This window comes from Chiloscyllium plagiosum, chromosome 23, assembly GCF_004010195.1.
Source record: "Chiloscyllium plagiosum isolate BGI_BamShark_2017 chromosome 23, ASM401019v2, whole genome shotgun sequence".
Lineage (NCBI taxonomy): Eukaryota > Metazoa > Chordata > Chondrichthyes > Orectolobiformes > Hemiscylliidae > Chiloscyllium > Chiloscyllium plagiosum.
The window spans coordinates 14,082,381-14,101,795 of record NC_057732.1 but is presented as its reverse complement, the minus strand read 5'-3'; the positions used below and the strand labels follow the sequence as shown (position 1 = coordinate 14,101,795).

Here is a 19,415-nt window from a genome sequence, read left to right as displayed (position 1 = left end):
ATACACGTACCACCCTCTGCGTGAAAAAGCTGTCCCTTACGTCTCTTTTATATCTTTCCCCTCTCGTCCTTAATCTATGCCCTCTAGTTCTGGACTTCCCGACCCCAGGGAAAAGACTTTGTCTATTTATTCTATCCATGTCCCTCATAATTTTGTAAACCTCTATAATGTCACCCCTCAGCCTCCGACACTCCAGGGAAAACAGCCCCAGCCTGTTCAGCTTCTCCCTATAGCTCAAATCCTCCAACCCTGGCAACATCCTTGTAAATCTTTTCTGAACCCTTTCAAGTTTCACAACATCTTTCCGATAGGAAGGAGACCAGAATTGCACGCAATAGTCCAACAGTGGCCTAACCAATGTCCTGTACAGCCGCAACATGACCTCCCAATTCCTGTACTCAATACTCTGACCAATAAAGGAAAGTATACTTAAATATGAGGTAGGGGAATGGATCTGAGTGGGTTGGTATTTGGCAGGTCAGTACAGACTTGTTGGACTAAATGGTCTGTTTTCATACTGTAGGGATTCTAAAATTAAAGTGGATGAGAGTGTAAATTGCCTCTGGAAAAATAATAAGAAGTGGCAGCTGTATTGAATATTAAAATGAGACCTGAAGACCAATATCAGCTGGTCTTTTTGTCAGTTTTTACTGCACCTAATTCCTTAATGTGCAGTGCAATATATGGCCAGTGCCAATGACTATACACAACACTATGATGCCACATCAAACATCCCTAAAAACCAGTAGGTTGATGAGCAAATGAAAACAAAACCTGGGATAACAGAATCACTCCTGGCCAATTATTTAAATAGTTTACTGATCACTGAGGTTGTGCAGAAACTGTGTGCTTCATTAAAGAATTATTTCAAATTGGGTCCAGATTTTTAACATGCCTACCAACTGTATCTTGGATGCATCACTAGTTAATTGGTCACAGATTAACAGCACTTGGGAGTAATTTCAATTTAAGACAGATGCCAGTAATAAACAAGAGCATGGATTTGTTTTGTCAAATTAAGTAGCAATTATCTTTGTTCAATGCTAAAAGGTAATGAGACTAAATGATGTAAATGTGTTTGGCAAACAATGACATGTTATTTTCATATTTTTCCTTCCATTGATTATGGGCAATGCTCTGGTTGCACTTACTCCTACTTTCCTCATTGTTAACTTGCGCGTTTTGTTTTGAATCTGTTAGGGTTGTTAAATGTTTACAATGTATAAAAAAATGGCAACTCCAATCATAAGTTACAACTTCGAGCATTTACGTTGATCTTCATTTATACAAGGTGAGACCATGTCTGGAGTACTGTGTACAGTACCAGTCACCGTTCTTATGGAGGGATGTTTAATGCTTTGGATGCAGTGCAGAGAAAGTTTACGAGGCTATTAGATGCAATGAACAGATTGCCTTTTGATGAAAGCTTATGCCTGTATCTTTGGAGTTTAGAAGAGTCAGAGATTATCTAAATGAAACATGAAAGGTCTTGAGGGGACTTGACCAGGGAAATAACTCTGCAAAGGCCAGTATCCCAACATCAAGTTACTCCTTATTTACATGTGTACTATACATAACATTGACCCAGCTAGCACAGAGCTGGCTCCTGGAGTGAGCAAACTTCTGACAATCCTGTTTTTTTTCTCTCTTTTCTTTTCAGGTGTGAGACACAGTGAGAGACACAAGGTGTATGAATCTTTATTCAATTTCCACCACCAGGAAGAAAGGAAAACACCTGAGTGGCCAGTGACAAGCAGTGCCCTTCACAAAAGGCAATGCTGTGTGATCAAAACAGTGAAGGGGAGGGCAGGGATTAAATCAAAATAGAGTTGGAGGGGGAAATAATGCACTCCACTCCCTGCGGCGCCCACCTCTCCCTGAACAACTCCAGAGTGTTGGTGGACACCGTGTGCTCCTTCTCCAAGGACACCCGGGCTCTAACGTAACCGCGGAAGAGGGGCAGGCAGTCGGCCCCAACAACCCCCTCCACGGCCCGCTTCCTGGACCTGTTTATGGCCAGTTTGGCCAGGCCCAGGAGCAGACCCACGAGGAGGTCACAATCCTGCTTATTTTTTTCTTTCTTTATCTCTTTTTTACTTTTTTTTATTTTTTTCTCTTTTTTTTTAGTGAACAGGATATCTGACATTCCTGTTCTTCTTTCTTTTTCTTCACACTACTGCCTAACTGCGGTAGTGCTTATTTTTCCCCAGCACCCATGTTGTGTGTGTGCGCAGGTGAGAGACACAAGGTGGAAGAATCTTTATTCAGTATCCAAAAATCAGATCGGCCATGATCTTATTGAATGATGGAGCAGGCTTGAAGGGCCAAGTGGCCTACTCTTCTTCCTTGCCCATATGTTCATATCTATTCATGATTCAAATTCGCCAGGACATGGAAACCACTTGATGGTTTAGATTAGATTACTTACAGTGTGGAAACAGGCCCTTCAGCCCAACAAGTCCACACCGACCCACCGAAGCACAACCCACCCAGACCCACTCCCCTACACCTAACACTACAGGCAATTTAGTATGGCCAATTCACCTAACCTGCAAAATTTTGGACTGTGGGAGGAAACCGGAGCACCCGGAGGAAACCCGCACAGACACGGGGAGAATGTGCAAACTCCACACAGTCAGTCTCCTGAGGCGGGAATTGAACCCAGGTCTCTAGCGCTGTGTGGCAGCAGTGCTAACCACTGTGCCACTGCCAAAAGATCCAACTTAGTTTTTAAGCAATTAGCTGTTGATCTGTAATGCAAAAGATATTCTATTCTATAATGTGCTATATTGTGCTTTGCCAGTCATATACAGTCATTAAATAAGTAATTTAAATTAATGACCTTGATTATTACTGAGTGCTTGTTTAATGGTGGAATCTTACGTTGTCAGAGACAGAGCAATATGATGGAATACAAGCATCTGCAAAGTCGGTTATTGAAACAGTACTGGTTACTGGGTTGATTATAGGAATGTAAGTTAATAGTGTCAGGAAGACCAGCCTGAGATATGAAAAAGTTAATATTGAGTATCAAAGTTTTTAGGAACATTTACGTGTTCAAGGATCTGGAAGAAGCAGAATAAAGTTTGACAGATGTGGGAATAGTGGGAAAGTTAGTTTTGATGTTTATGTGTTAGAGTGGGAACTTTACAGTTCCACCCAACAGAGGTTTAGAAGGTGGGGTATACCTCATAAAAAGCAGCACATGGTCTACTTACTTACTTACTAACTAGCTGTCTATCTACGTCATAAAAAGCAGCACATGATCTACTTACTTACTTACTAACTATCTGTCTATCTAGGCTGACTGCCTTTTATGAGAACTGGATGGGGAGGGCTGTGAAGTGGAGGCATGAGGTGGCCCATCCAGCATGGGCTCCTTGAAACCTTTTAGTGGTCATTTAAATGCCTCCACTGAACCGCACTGCTATCTTACCCATAGCAAGAAGAGACTGACATCTAGTGTTAGCCCAGCAGCATTTAGTGGGCAAGCTAGTGTCAGCCAAATAGGGGAGAGGGAGTGGAAACCTTCCTTGGGGGTCTCCTGTGGCCATTGGAGTCATCTACACAAATGCAAATCACCCTTTAAAGAGTCCAACCCTTAAAGTCATCCCACCATCACAGCACACCAGAGCCACTGCGAAGGCTCTGTGTGCTAGCTTCCACGACTAGCCCAGACCCATCTTCCAAAACCTCCCCGTTTGTTTGGAAACAGCCTGAAGTCCCATTGATGGCCACCATTCAAAGCTGGCGCCACTGGGATTACAGAGCTGTCAGTCATCCAGCTGGCCAGCAGCACCTGAGAGCAGAACTTCCTCTCCAGATGGAGGCAGAGGTTTCACTTTTAACCAAGCAACACCCCATCAAACATAAAGTGGCTGCAGAGCAGCCAGTATCAATGGGAAAACACTGATTCAGCACACAGGGCCAGGCACCCAACATCTAAAGATTCCCAGAATGATGGCACAGGTATGGTTGCGGTGGAACCTGGAACGGGAATTAGGGAAACTGAATTGGTTTGCTTCTCTGTTCCAAAATATGGTCATGGGAGAATATTTCTGATTTAAAACCACACAAATGTATTTTTTAATAATACTACTTTCTGAAGGTTATGGAAAACGTTTTGAGAAATCTCCTGCGTCGACCACTGCCATCTTCCCTTCTTACTACTGCCCCATCCCAACAGGGCTCCAGCCTCCAACCACCAGAGATTCTGAGGTTTATGTCCTTTTCCACTGTCCCGAGTTACAAATGCATTGATCCACAGAACTAATACTAAGTTTCAAAATAATCAGAGGAAGGGGAGCGTGAGGCTGCGGAGACCAACCGGAAAGACAAATTATTTGAAGCAGCAACACAGTGATAATAGCCAAAGGCCAGCCATGGCCTGATTACAGTCTAGATTAGAGTGGTGCTGGAAAAGCACAGGAGGTCAAGCAGCATCTGAAGACCAGGAAAATCGATGTTTCAGGTAAAACCCCTTCATCAGGAATGAAGGTAGGGAGCCTCCGGGATGGAGAGTTAAATGGTGGTGGGGCTGGGGAGAAGTTAGCCAAGAGTACAATAGGTGGATGGAAATGGGGATGAGGGTGATAGGTCAAAGAGGAAAGTGGAGCAGATAGGTGGGCAGGGAGATTGGCAGGTAGGACAGGTCATGAGGATGGTGCTGAGCTGGAAGGTTGGAACTCGGGTAAGGTAGGGGGAGGGGAAATGAGGAAACTGGTGAAGTGCACATTGAGGCCCTGGGGTTGAAGTGTTACGAGGCGGAAGATGAGGCGTTCTTCCTCCAGGCGTCGCGTGGTGAGGGAGCGGCAGTGGAGGAGGCCCAGGACCTGTATGTCCTCAGCAGAGTGGGAGGGGGAGTTGAAATGTTGGGCCATGGGGCATTGGGGTTGATTGGTGTGGGTGTCCCAGAGATGTTCCCTAAAGCTCTCTGTGAGAAGGCGTCCAGTCTCCCCAATGTACAGGAGACCGCATTGGGAGCAACGGATACAATAAATGACATTGGTGGATGTGGAGGTAAAACCTTGATGGATATGGAAGGCTCCTTTGGGGCCTTGGATGGAGGTGAGGGGGGAGGTGTGGATACAGGTTTTGCAATTCCAGCAGTGGCAGGGCAGGATGCCAGGATGGGAGGGTGGGTTGTTGGGGGGTGTGGGCCTGACCAGGTAGTCATGGTCTTTGCGGAAAGTGGAAAGGGGTGGGGAGAGAAATATATCCTTGGTGGTGGGGTCCGTTTGGAGGTGGCGGAAATGCCGTCGGATGATGTGGTTTATGTGAAGGTTGGTAGGGTGGAAAGTGAGGACCGGGGGGGTTCTGTCCTTGTTGCGGTTGGAGGGGTGGGGTTTGAGGGCGTAGGTGCGGGATCTGGATGAGATGCCTTGGAGGGCATTTTCAACCATATGGGAAGGGAAATTCCGGTTTTAAAGAAGGAGGCCATCTGGTGTGTTCTGTGGTGGAACTGGACCTCCTGGGAGCAGATATGGCAGAGGTCGAGGAATTGGGAATATGGGATAGCATTTTTGCAAAGGTAGCGTGGGAAGAGCTGTAATCCAGGTAGCTGTGGGAGTCGGTGGGTTTGTAAAAAATGTCAGTATCAAGTCGGTTGTCATTAATGGAGATGGAGAGGTCCAGGAAGGGGAAGGAGGTGTCAGAGATGGCCCAGGTAAATTTAAGGTCGGGATGGAGTCCATCTTCCGTAGTTATACCGGCATCACTCCCCACCTCTTCCTCCGCTACATTGATGACTACCTTAGCGCCACCTTGTGCTCCCGCGAGGAGGTTGAACAGTTCATCAACTTCACCAACACATTCCACCCCAAAGGACCCTTCCACATCCATCAACATTTTACCTGCACTTCCACACATGTCATTTATTTTATCCATTGCACCCGATGCAGTCTCCTCTACATTGGGGAGACTGGACGCCTTCTCACAGAGCGCTTTATGGAACATCTCCGGCACACCCGCATCAATCAACCCCACTGCCCCGTGGCCCAACATTTCAACTGCCTCTCCCACTCTGCCGAGGACATGCAGGTCCTGGGCCACCTCCACCTCTGCTCCCTCATCATCCGATGTCTGGAGGAAGAACGTTTCGTCTTCCGCCTCAGAACACTTCAACCCAGGGCATCAATGTGGACTTCACCAGTTTCCTCATTCCACCCCCACCCCCCCACACCTTATCTGAGTTCCAACCTTCCAGCTCAGCACCATCCTCATGACCTGTCCTACCTGCCAATCTCCCTTCCCACCTATCTGCTCCACTCTCCTCTCTGACCTATCACCTTCATCCCCACCTCCATCCACATATTATATTCTTGGCTACCTTCTCCCCAGCTCCACACCCCCTCCCATTTATCTCTCCACCTGGAGGTTCCCTGTCTTCATTCCTGATGAAGGGCTTTTGCCTGAAACATCGATTTTCCTGCTCTTCAGATGCTGCCTGACCTGCTGTGCTTTTCCAGCACCACTCTAACCTAGACTCTGATTTCCAACATCTGCAGTCCTCACTTTTCCTGTGGCCTGATAACAGCGATTCCAATGCGATTTACTTGGTCAGAAGGAAGTCTACCTTTCACAGGGACAGAGATGGCAAGTCTTTAGATGAGTACACTAGAAAAACTATCTAGAAGATGACAGTGTGATGGCTCAATCAAAGTTGGATAAAACTTAAACATGTCAGAAATGTACGACAGGGAAGATTGGTAAACAGGTGTGATGAAAATGACTATACTGAAGATTCTTTTTTACAGGAAAGACGAGTTACATCTACGGAAAATAAGCAAGATGTGGCAGGCTTTTTCCATGTGATAGATACTGTTGCCTGCTTAAGCTGCAACTTTGCAGCAAGGTGGGGCCTTGCAGTGTCTTTGGGAGCGTGGTGGTCCAGTCCAACAGCCCAAGATTCAGTGACTTCGACATCAGCGTTCTACAATGGCGAGAACGTGCTTCTTCTCTGTTTGACCTTGGAAACCCAAGAGCCGTGAAGTGAATGAATATGGACTTTATCCTAAGTTTCTTTTTATATATAATTTCTGTAATTAAAATAGGCACTGGAGTATGGTGACTTAAACACTTCTCACTACACTTTTTGTAAAAATACAAGTCAAATTAAATACTATTCAATTCTATTCTAAATTCATTCCTGTGCCCCATCTAAATCACACTAGTGATAATGAACTCTTGGAGTGCTGCACTGCTGAGCTACCGTAAATGAATGACTACTACTTTCCGTCTTATCTATTTGTTTATAGAACCTGGGTGTCACTGGCTTGGCCAATATTTATTGTCCATCCCTAATTGCTCTTGAGAAGATGTTGGTGAGCTGCCTTCTTAGAGCAAAGTCCATGAGATGTCAGTGCATAAGAAGGCCATTTGGCCCATCAAATTCTCTTCACAATTCACAAATCATGAGGCACATATATAAGGTGAATAGCCAAGATCTTTTTCCAAGATTAGGGTAGTCCAAAACTAGAGGACATAGGTTTGAGAGGAGAGGAGAGATTTAAAAGGGACCTGAAGGGCAAATATTTCACAAAGAATGGTGTGTATATGGAATGAGCTGCCAGAGGAAATAGTAGAGGCAAGTATAATTACATAATTTAAAAGAATTTTGGACAGTCACATAGATTAAAAAAAAATAGGGAAATGTGGGCCAAATGGATACAAATGGGCCTAGTTCAGATTCGGAACCTTGTTGGCATAGATCTTTTGGGCCGAATTGTCTGTTTCTGTGTTGTATTACTCTCTGACTCTGAGACTCCTACTTGCTCGATATCGCAATTCAATGCTGTTCGTCATTATTGCAATCAAATAAAGTATTTCCGAATAAATGCAAATTCATTGATCCATGTTCCTGGACGGAAACAAGTTTGGATGGAATGTGAACCAATTATAGAGGCCAAGATCAATAAATTAATCTCGCGTGTGTATATTTTTAGACACACAACAAGCAATTTCCATTTTATAACACTTAACTAAAACCATCAAGCTAAAATTTCCCCAAACCCTCAATGATGCCTGCTTGATTGTGTTTGGCACTGCCAATGACTGTGGGTTCAAACAACATTCCTGAAAGTGATCAGATAATTAGCTTCATGTTTCAGTGCAGGTCTGAGGAGTACTGTGTTGTAACTGTTTTCCTGATGGGATGCAAAACTGGTACCCTGGCTGCTTGATGCAAATCCCATGGCAAAATTCAAATTAAGCATGGGAGTTCTCTCAGTATCGTGATACCATTAGGGTTCATGTTCACATCTTTCAACATACAGATTAATTGCTGCTGAACAGTGAGAAGACCCCTTTGCCTCTGAATCAGAAACTTAGGCTTAACTTCAGGGCTTGATTGCCAAAGAATGTGCATCGATAATGTGGTCAAACAGATTGATTAGCAACCTGTAAATTCTTCCTATAGACTTATGATAAGTGGTAAGATGGGGAGAATCTCCTGGCTAGTCATGCTTGGTGGCCATTATGGAGTGATGTCCTTAAAAAAAAAAGACCTTTAATAACAAGTAACTGACCTAATCCAGGGAAAGCTGTCAGTGGAAACAGACATAAAATATATACTTTGTCTGCCTGGTGTGTTAATAGACACAGGAAAAACACAAGGTAGCCACCAAAAGACACGACCCACTATCACTAGTTTCCACACATACAGACAAAGAAAGACACCACTTTGACTGGGACAGCACACATCCTAGGACAGGCAAAACAAAGACACACACAAGAATTCTTAGAGGCATGGCAATCAATAAACACATTGACTTAGATCCCATCTACCTTCACTTGAAAAAATAGAACTGGGAATGACATCACCCATCTTAAGAAACCAAGATCTATAAATAGAGAGGCGTGACATACCACCAGCGCTTCACCGGAGACTCTCACTGATGATGTTACCGAGTCATTGTGACGAAATGTCTGAAAACAAACTGTCCAGCTCAGCAAGCTAACTTACATTCTTACCATCAACCTGAGCTACAAATCTTCTCAAACATTGCCAACAGGAAAATCTCTTAGTCAATGATGTAAGTGTGTGAATATAGCTTTATGTGACCTTCGTGTGTATATATTGGCTGTTTCATTTGTCTAGAAAACAATAATTGATTTTTTTTGCCAAGAAAAGTATGCATCAGTTGTGAAAGTTTGCAGTCATACAAGAACGTTAATATTCAGAACAAATCACATTTGTCCTTTCAATTCATGTGAGCCTCCAGCATATACCTACAATGCAGCAATGCATCTAAACAAGCAATAGACATGCAATACAGAACACCAACAGAGAAAACAACAACATTATTAAAACAGGGCCTTCAAAATAATCAAACATCCCAAGGCATTTCAAAGGGAGCGTGTCATGAAATTTGACACCAAGTGACATAAAAAGCTACTAACGCCTATGACCAAATGTTCGATCTAAGAGGTCAGTTTCAAGAGGTGACTTAAAGATTGAGGGAGAGCTGGAGAGGTATAGAAGACTGGGGAGGGAATTCAGAGTTGAGGGTGTAGCCAGCTGCAGATGTAATAATCAATGGTGGAACAAGTAAACTTGGGAATGTGCATGAGGTCAAAATTGGGCAGTCAAATGGGTGGCACTACTGCCTCACAGCACCAGGGACCCAAGTTTGATTCTTGTGTAGAGTTCAATACTGTATCTGCATGGTATTCGACCTGGTGCTGTGGTTTCTTCCCACAGTGACCATGCTAAATTTCCTATTGGTGTTCAGGGATGGGCAAGCAAGGTGGATTAGTGAAGGTAAATTTGGGGTTACAGGGATGGCGTGGAGTGGATGGGTCTTGCTAAGATGTTCTTTGGAGGGTCAGAGCAGAGCCAATGAGCTTAGTGACTTCTTTCCGCACTATAGTGGTTCTGTCATTCTAAACTGGGTGGGAACGCCAGTAACGTTGGAGGAGAATTAGGGGATAGGAAGGGGAGAGGTTGTGGAGGGACTTGAAAACAGAGAAAGGCATATTAAAGTCAAGGCAGTGTTTACTTGGGAACCAATGTAGATTAATGAGTACCCAAGGTAATGGGTGAGCAAAGAGTAAGTAAGAACATAGGCAACAGAGTTGGGTGACCTCAGATTTATAGAGAGTGGAAGCTGGGAGGCTAGCTAGGAGAGCACTAGCCTAGTGGAGTCCACAGAGATAAGGATTTTAATAGCTAATGAGCTGAGGCCGCTGGGAGTCAAATAATTTTATGAACTTGGAAATAGCCAGGCATACAATAGCCACATAACATAGAGCCATAATGATACATTGTGTACAATCTCCTGGTCTCTCCTAAGAAAAGAATCTTAATATATTTTTATTTCAGAATAATTCTGTGGGACTTTGCTTTAATATTTAATCTGTTTTACTGGGAGCATGAGACACACAAGATGTTTACGGGCCATGGAAATAACTAACCTTCATTAAAATGAACAGACCACAACCCTACTCAATGAAGAAATTAATCAACATCCATTGAGCACAGTGTTTAAAGATAAAAGTGGTTAGGGAAAGAACTAATCTGAAATGTCACCCTTTCATTGGTATCTCTCTGTTTCAATAAGATTAATTACAAATGATGTTCAAACACAAGAAACAAGGTTAAAATCATAAAATAACACAGCAAGTTTTCAAGAGACTTTCATGATTATCGAAAAGAATGATTCCTAAACATAAATATTTTTGTTCATGGGAAGTTGTAGTGAGAAAAGTTTTCAGGCCTCAAGGATTCCATGTTTGACTCATGTATGTTCATCTTTACCTTCTTAGGATCCATTTTTCAATTCTCCACCAGGCCACTAGATGGAGCACAGAGTGACAATGTAGCCGTGTGGGCAGGATGAAGTGGCAGGACTGGTCCTTCCCCACAGTGCTGCACCTCCTGTTAACCAATCAGAGCAAAACATCGACAGCTGCCAAGGAAAGCTTTGTGAACCTGATGGCTTTGCCCTTCTGGCTATAGGAGGTAATGTGCATGTTGTTAAAAGACAGCAGTGCGAATCTAAAATAGCAACCAGGATGGCTGAAGCAGTAATTAAAAAAATCTTTCACTTTACATCTGATCATGACCTACATTCTTATATACTTATGGGATTTATTCAAATTAATTTAATTTGAAAAATGCGGTAGGAAAATATAATTTAAAGAACAACTCCAAACGCACTGACTGGATGAAATAGAGAACTCGTGTAAATTTTCACTTATCTCTGAAATATTGTTGAAAAGGAATCCACGGGGTAAACACACTATTTTGATAGTGCCAGTGTTCAAACCTTGGCCAGCAGGGACATATTATGAAATTGCTCATTCATAACTTGCCAATGTTTTCATCCATTAGCGAATGCTGGTTGTGGGTGTTTGATCTCTCCATGCAGTTGGGTCTACCCCAGAAGAATCATGTTGGACATTCCTCTGGGTTATGGAAAAGATGCACTGAGCAAATCTTGTTTTCTTTTATCTCAAATGCTTTAATACTGGGTTATTATGAGTTAAAGATTTTTCTTTCTTGTTCCTAAAGGATAGTGAGGCATTTAAGAGGGTATTGGGTGATTGCTTATGTACAAATACTATGCAGGGTTGCAAGGAGAGTTAAAATGCTCAGTGACAGTGCAGACTTGATGGTCTAAGTGGCCTCCTTTTGCACTGTAATAATTCCGTGATTCTGTGATAAGTGAAGATTTTGTTCACAACTTGTTAATGTCAAGGATGTGTAAGGTGTACCCTTGCATTAAAATGTTTTGTCATTTCCTCAATTCAGAACACACCTTGAACCCAATTCTTGTTTAGTCAGTCCTGATGTTACATTGTAGCTGTTCAAGGAATCCCAGTCCTTGTGTGTGGAATAAGGAAAAAAAACTGTTAACTAAAAATATTTAAAAAGTTGTTCAAATAAGTTGCTTTTACAAGAATACACACACAGGCAAAATGCATGCCTGAAATCAGAAAAAGCAAAATGATTTGAAGTAGAATTTTTAGCCTCTGAGAGAGACCACTTGCCAGTCTTGATGCAACCCCTTGACAATGCCAACTAACCCTAATCTTAGTCATTGATAGGCTTCACTTGCTTATAATGCAGAGATAAGTTACATATAAATATATAGATTTTCAGAAAAAGTTCAATAAAGGCAGAATGGATGGAGGCGAGAAAGAAAAAAATTCCTGCAAATAGATAGTTTTGGGTTAACAGTACATAGGCAGTCATGTGTCCCAAGCATTTGTGGAAATGATTTGAACATAGATATGAGAGGAATGCTATCAAAGTTTATTAGTAATCATGGGGACAATGCAAAATGCAGGAAGAAAGAACTTGTATAAATATTGCATCCTTTCTAATTTTGGACCTCAAATTCTATAGTTTCTTTTGAAGTGTCTCTGCTATTATGTAGGTAAATGGAGCAGTAAATGTGCACACATAAAAAGTCCAAAAGAGATGAATGGCTATTTAATTTGTGTTTTTGATGGTATTGATCATTGAATAAGTAGTCAGGTACAGAGGACAATGCATTATGTTTTGTCAAACAGTATAATGGAATCTTTCATGTCTAACCAGGCAGATGGAACTTTGGTTGAACATCTTGTTCAATGCATAGCACCTACAGTGCGATGCTGAATTATTGGCCTAGATTATGTACTCACGCCCCTTTATGGGGTTTAAAACCATAATTTGTTTAACTGAAAGTCAAGTGGGCCACTGCTGAGCAAGGTTTAGAAAATGAGGAATAAAGTGAAAGATTTAAAAAGGTTACAAGCAGGACTGAGCAAAATAAATGGTAGATATGGTTAAATTGAGAGAAATGTGATGTAATATTTCTGGGAAAATAAACTGTCGGAAGAAATATACCTGTACTCATACCACTGAGGATTCTAAAAGAATGGAATTTTAGGCAGATTTAATGGTACAGACATGATGAATGTTTCAAACTGACAATGCATGCAAATACACGAAAAACAGAGTGAAAAATCATTGGAATTATGCCTGGAATCGAAGGCTATAGCTATGATCACAGACTTAAAAATTTGATGTTTCTTCACTGAACCAGAAAAGCTTAATCATAATTTTTTATGGATTTTCAAAACCAAACAAAGTTTAAAGAAGCTTTTAAGTGAATGATTTTTTCTCCAATAATTCGTGACTCAGGAACAAAGTGGTATTAGTTTGAAGTGATCACTGAAAAGCAGAGGTTAGGAGATATCTTTTCTACCCAGCAATTTTATAGATGGATCAAATGTGACTTATCCAGAACAGAAGTGATTTGAATGCACAACAGGAGCAGATTGGACTGATAAAAATAATCTGAATGTAATTTAAACAGACCTGAAAAGCTACAAAGATCTCTTTAAAAGAAGATAGTAGAGGGCATTGAAAAAGAGGTTGACAAAAGTATAGTTGGATGATGGACATCTCAGAATGTTTGAAAATTAGCTACAGTGAACGCATGAGCATGGTAAAGGAAAGATGAGCATGGCAAACCATAAGAGGAGATCTCCTGGGAGAAATGGCTATAGGCAGCAGTAATGGGAGCAGAAATATGATCTAAGGTCAGGTCAGATGAGATTTGTCACTGTGTAAGTCTGCTGTGCTCTAGCAGAGAGGGAATAGAATTTTATTTTATCTTCTACTGAAAGCCAATACTGCTACCTGCACATTGAGATACCAGTTTGGGAATCTGCACATACATTATCTCTGAGTCTGCTTGCTCCTAATCGCTAAGTAAGTCTCTTCAACTCCTTATGGACTGTAATGCTCCTTTATTTATATCTGCAGATAGTAGATAATTAAATATTGTTCTTTAGTGTAGTGTCTATGACCTCTTTCTTCACAACCTTATTCTAAGTTGCTGTCTTCTCTCTTACTGATATCAGAGTGGTGTGATTGGATACATCATCATCATTTACATGAATCTCCTTCCAACACATCTTGTCTGACACATCACTCCCAGGTTTCTCTCTACTTGATCCACATTATTGCACTAGCTTAAGTTGTAAACATCAATAATTAACATCAATAATACCATTACCACTGTTATCTCTATTATTGCTAACTCCCTGACGCCTGGAACTCTGACTGAATACGGTTCACTTGTACAACACTAGATTGGAATAGTTGTACCATGTATAATGTAGTATATGTATGGCTGTCCCATATTCTATACTTGGTCTCACGTTTTAGCTCAATTATGACCAATTGCACCCTGTCCATCTGGCATCTTTAAGATATCCTGATGATGTAAGAGTTAGGTTGTTCTATTTGTCTGATGACTGTTGATGGCTTTTGACTTCTTACCATGTAACCAGGATTCCTGCCCTGACTTTAAGGCTGAACAAATTTTTGTCATGTATCAAGATTTGCAGTGACTCTGATACTTGTTGCTCTGGCTGTTCTCGAGTTGTTTAACCTTTGTGTCATCTTTAGAGGTTTTGTTTGGCTTAAAAATCCAGTACATCTGTTTTTAATCCCTCCCCACCCCCATCTGCCTGTAACCATTCCCCTGATGGCTACCCATTATTCAGTGATGTTGCTCCGTATTTGAGTAAAACTAATTTCCATTCTCGATTTTTATGTATGAGTGACTTCACATATTTGACTGTTTTTTCTGTCTCTAAAATTGTCACTTGATTCACACCTGCCTCCAAAATGAAATCCCTGGAATCCTCACTCATGAATTGGGGAATTACTCAATTTTGATTCTTTCTAGTATACCAGATAATGGAACGATTACTTTTATTGCACTGGTCACTGAGTTCACTGTGGTTGAATGAATCCTTTCTACTTAGCTGTGTAGATATTTACTGGTAGACGCATGTTTTACATGATGAAATGTAATTCTGTACATTTTTCAAAATGTCTAGCCATGACACTGATTGTTAAGCTTTTGCTCAGTGCTTTGTGATTTCTGGATGTACCCCCTGCAGTGTCTGTAGGAGTTCTTTTCTCATTGACTTGTATGCCCATTCTAAGGTCAGACACCAATAACCTTTCATGTGTGTCAAGTGTTGTTTCTGACTGTGGTACCTCTTCATCCCTTGGTCTGCTGAATTATATTTCAAACATTCTTTTAAGATAAGCATAATCATTTTAAGATATTAGGACAAAGGAGAGGGAACGCCAGAGGAAGGTTCTTTACGCAGAAAGTCGTTGAATGCATGGAATGCATTGCCAGCAGTGGTGGTGGAAGCATAGTCATTAGGGACATTTAAGTGACTGCTGGACATGCACATGGATAGCAGTGAGTTGAGTGGTGCATAGGTTGAGTTATTTTATTTTACATTAAAAATAACCCTTGACACAACATCGTGGGCCAAAGGGCCTGTTCTGTGCTGTACTTTTCTATGTTCTATTTTCTATTCTTGCATCCAGTGTTGTCTGATCTTGTCAAATTTTTCAGCTCCACAAACTGGTTGCACTTTCCCTTGGTTACAGCTATAGACGAAGACCACTTCTTCTACAAAAATAAGATCCTCACGTTCTGCTCAATCCACTGCTGCTCTCAAGAATATATCTGCTGTTGTACCTTTCCATAATTGTATCACATCACCCTAGGCCTGAATACTTGTATGCATGGTGCCAATTTTGAGATTTCTCATGATCCTAAGAACGTTACCAAAGGCTTGTGAGCTATTTGCACCTGACATTCCAGCCCTACCGAGTACAGCAGTCCATTACTCTAGAAAACATAATAAGTTGATGGTACTTCTCTTTTGCGTGTAGCCTGAACTATACTATAGCAATGAAATTGCCTCTGCCAAACCTCCTACTTTTGATCTCCTTCATTCTTCTGTACTATCCCATAGCTGAAGTATGGCCAGCTCTATATGCCAGCTCTACAGAATATTGTGGGTCTTTCCTTCTTCCTGTTAAAGTGTTTCAAAATTATGTTTATATTTTCCAGAGATTTGCAACTTGTCGCTTGGCTTTACGGTCTTCTGAGATTCTTTTTCCTTCCTTTGGACATTGCTGACTCTGAAGCCCTGTAATTGAAGTTTTCCAAGGCCCAATCCCCTCCCCCCTTCAGAGTCTCCCCCTTGTTCAGCATTTTTCTTGAAGTTTTCCAAGGCTTTGCCATGCCTTCAAAGCCTTCCCTTTTCACCTGTCTCCTTTGAACTCTGTTTTAAATTCACATTCTGGAGCTTTTAGCTCCCATTATATTTTATCTTATGCTTTCAGTTAAAATTGCCAAATGCAATATTGAGATACAGTCTGGAATACCTCAAGCTTTGTCTACACAAATACTGTTGAAAATGTGTTGCTGGAAAAGCGCAGCAGGTCAGGCAGCATCCAAGGAGCAGGAGAATCGACGTTTCGGGCATGAGCCCTTCTTCAGGAAACTAAACTAGTCCCACTTGCCTGCATTTGACCCATATCCCTCTAAACGTTTCCTAGTCATGTATCCATCCAAATGTTTTTTGAATGTTGTAACTGTACCTGCATCTACCATTTTCTCTGGCAGTTCATTCCACACATGAACCACATTCTGTGTGAAAAAGTTGTTCCTGAGGAATTTTTCTCCTCTCACCTTAAAAATATGCCCCTTAATTTTGAGCTCTCCCAAGCTAGAGAAGACCTTTGCTATTCACTGTATCTACATCCCTCATAATTTTACAAACCTCCACAAACCTCAACCTCCTGTGTTCCAGTGAAACAAGTCCCAGCCTCTCCTTATAAGTCAAACTCTATCTTCCCGGCAACAGCTGGGTAAATCTTTTCTGAACCATCTTCAATAATATCCTTTCTATAGCAAGGCAATAAGAATTGTACACAGTATTGAAAAAGTGGCCGAAGTTCTCTAATATAATATCTGGGACCTCTGCTTTCACATGCTCTGCCTAGATTGATGTCTTTCCTCCTACTGATGTTAGAGTCATGTGATTAGTTACAGCATTATGATTTACATGGATCTTATAGCACAATTTTTTTCCCCCAAAAACACTTTATTCAGAAAATGTGCAAAAGTACTTACCATAACATTTTAAAATTGACATTACAAAACAGTTCAGACCCATTCAACATAATATCTGGTACACTGAGTTACCTCAGTACACTTATGATTATGGATTAGATTTGCAACATTCATTTCATGTCAACGTATATAACCTGAGAGACTTTGAACAATTTCTGGCCTGAGTTATGCGAATGGAAGGAGGACGTTAGACAGTGTCCTTCCCTCCATTTCAATTCCTGATGACTTGCCCAAGCTTTAGTGCTGGATATTGGAATGCACCAGTCTCAAGATTCAGTCTTTGCTAGTTCTTTGAAACAGAAGAACCGCTAAGCTTTGGAAGATTTTCACTGATTTAAACGTCTTCTGGCTATAGTTGATGGTTATCTTAAGTTTCATCCCTGGGAATCACCATGGGGCTCAGAGTTCTGCATTATGCAGCTTCTCAGGCTGAACTTGGACAAAGGCCATTGCATTTCTTTCCAGACCTACTTTGCAAAGCTCATCTTTCCAGGAAGAGGTATGCAATTGTCTTTTCTCTGTCATGGCTGCCTTGAGGGTTACGTGCAGTACCCATGTGACTCTGACTGTGCAGGAAGAATCTAATCATCTTGGCATTTATTTGAAGGTTGAGCCAATAAGGAGTTTTGCCAAATGATTTTGACAATCTGTTCCATGATGATACACAATCTCTCCTTCCTACAGGGTCTCAATGATGTTGTCCATCGACCACCACCTCATGGATTGTGGTGGAAGGTATTTGTAGGACAAACATTTCCACAAGGGAGACGTGATGTTGCCTAGTCCAACAGAATAGGGCTGTGTTCAGCAACTTGACCAGACCCATCCTTCACAACACCAAGACAGACAGGACCTCAGTATTTTGTAACATCTTGAGCCAGATTTTTATATTGTGATCAGGACCAAATGGAGACAGGACCAGGAACACATAGCTGCTGTACACAGTGAGCACAGCCACACTTCCTTTTTCAAGAGGTCAGGGAATTGACATCTGAATCCCGCCTACTCTATTAAAGGGCAAACTGATGGCATTGTTAGGTCATTGATGGGTGCTACAGTGTCTAGGCCTGCTGCCTCACAGAACCAGGGACCCAAGTTCGATTCCACCCTAAGGTGACTATTTGTGTGGAGTTTGCACATTCTCCCCATGTCTGTGTTGGTTTTCTCTAGGTGGTCTGGTTTCACCCCAGTCCAAAGATGTATAGGCTAGATGGATTAGCCATGAGAAATGTTGGATTACTTGGGGGGGGATGGGGGGTTCTAGGTGGAATGCATTTTGGGGATTGGTATGAATTGAATGGGCCAAATGGCCTGTTTCCACACTGTGGGGATTCTATGTTTCTAAGATTGACAGACCACCCAAGCAGGTTTCTTAATTTTTAATGATGCACATGAAATTATACATCAGTCAGATTCTATACAAAGGTTACTGAGGAGTGAACAATAGATTGTGATTGGGAAGAGTTTACACAATTTATGAAATGGTTTGGTGTCCTTCATAGTTCATCATGAAATGCTCTTGCATGAGTTGTGTTGGTCCTCCATGAAGCAATTTATTGTAGTGCTGGAATTGAAAGATATGACTACCTTCTAAGCAATGTTTGTCCAGTTGTTGCTCCTTTTAACAGTCCAAGCTTTCAAGTTCAAATTCAACAATGTAAGTGTGGAAATGTCTTCAGGTGATTTTAATATGATCATCCAAGAGATAAAATGGTAGAGTACATTTCACATTATTGGAAGTATATCCTAGTACAATAATAAAGAGTAAAAGTTTCATCTTTCCCCACTGCTTTTATATATTCAGCCTAGACATCTGTTGAGATAGCAGTTTATTTGTTGTCTGTTTGTTTACTTGGGAGGTTTTATGGGCTCTTTTGTTGCAATCCAATTGCCTAAGCATTTCACAGTGTTTGACATTGTTTATACCATTGTTTTGAAGTCTGTTAATTTACTCGGGGAGTTTTGTGGTAGACAGGGGAACCTCGATTATCCGAATACCAATTATCTGAAAATCAGATTATCCGAAGGAGATCTTGAGGTCCCGATAGAAACATTACATCAAAGCCGCGTATCTAACACTGATTACGTCTTTTGTTTACAGTGATTAAACAGGCACCGTCTCCAAATGATTGACCTCCCGCCCTCTCTCTCTCCCCACACTTACCCTGGAGTTCTACAGGCGGGTGTACCCTAAACCCCCCACCCACCCCCGCTTCCCAGGTATAATCTCTCCAACATTGTCCTGTACAGGGCAAACATGGATCGCGTCAAAAAGTTGCAATAAAACGTTGTGTGCGTATGTGTGTCTGTGCTATTTGGAGACTTACCCCACAAAAGCAACTGCAGCAGCAGTCTTATTATTGGTGTGCAGTCTGGATGCCCTGGAGAGGGGGCGGGGGTAGACGGAACAGGGGAGGTGGGGGGCTGTGTTGGGGGCGGGGCCTCACACGCTGTGTGCTGGGG

At 41.8% G+C, this 19,415-nt stretch overlaps 1 protein-coding gene across 1 annotated transcript in view; it reads left to right on the top strand.

The window, feature by feature from the left end:
- Positions 1 to 10,922: 10,922 nt before the first annotated feature.
- The window catches only part of ntf3 (neurotrophin 3), an 85,754-nt gene continuing 77,261 nt past the window's right edge, over positions 10,923 to 19,415 (top strand). Inside the window, exon 1 of the mRNA XM_043713578.1 lies at positions 10,923 to 10,960. The gene's annotated coding sequence lies outside the window, so the exon portion shown is untranslated. The remainder of the gene's footprint in view (positions 10,961 to 19,415) is intronic.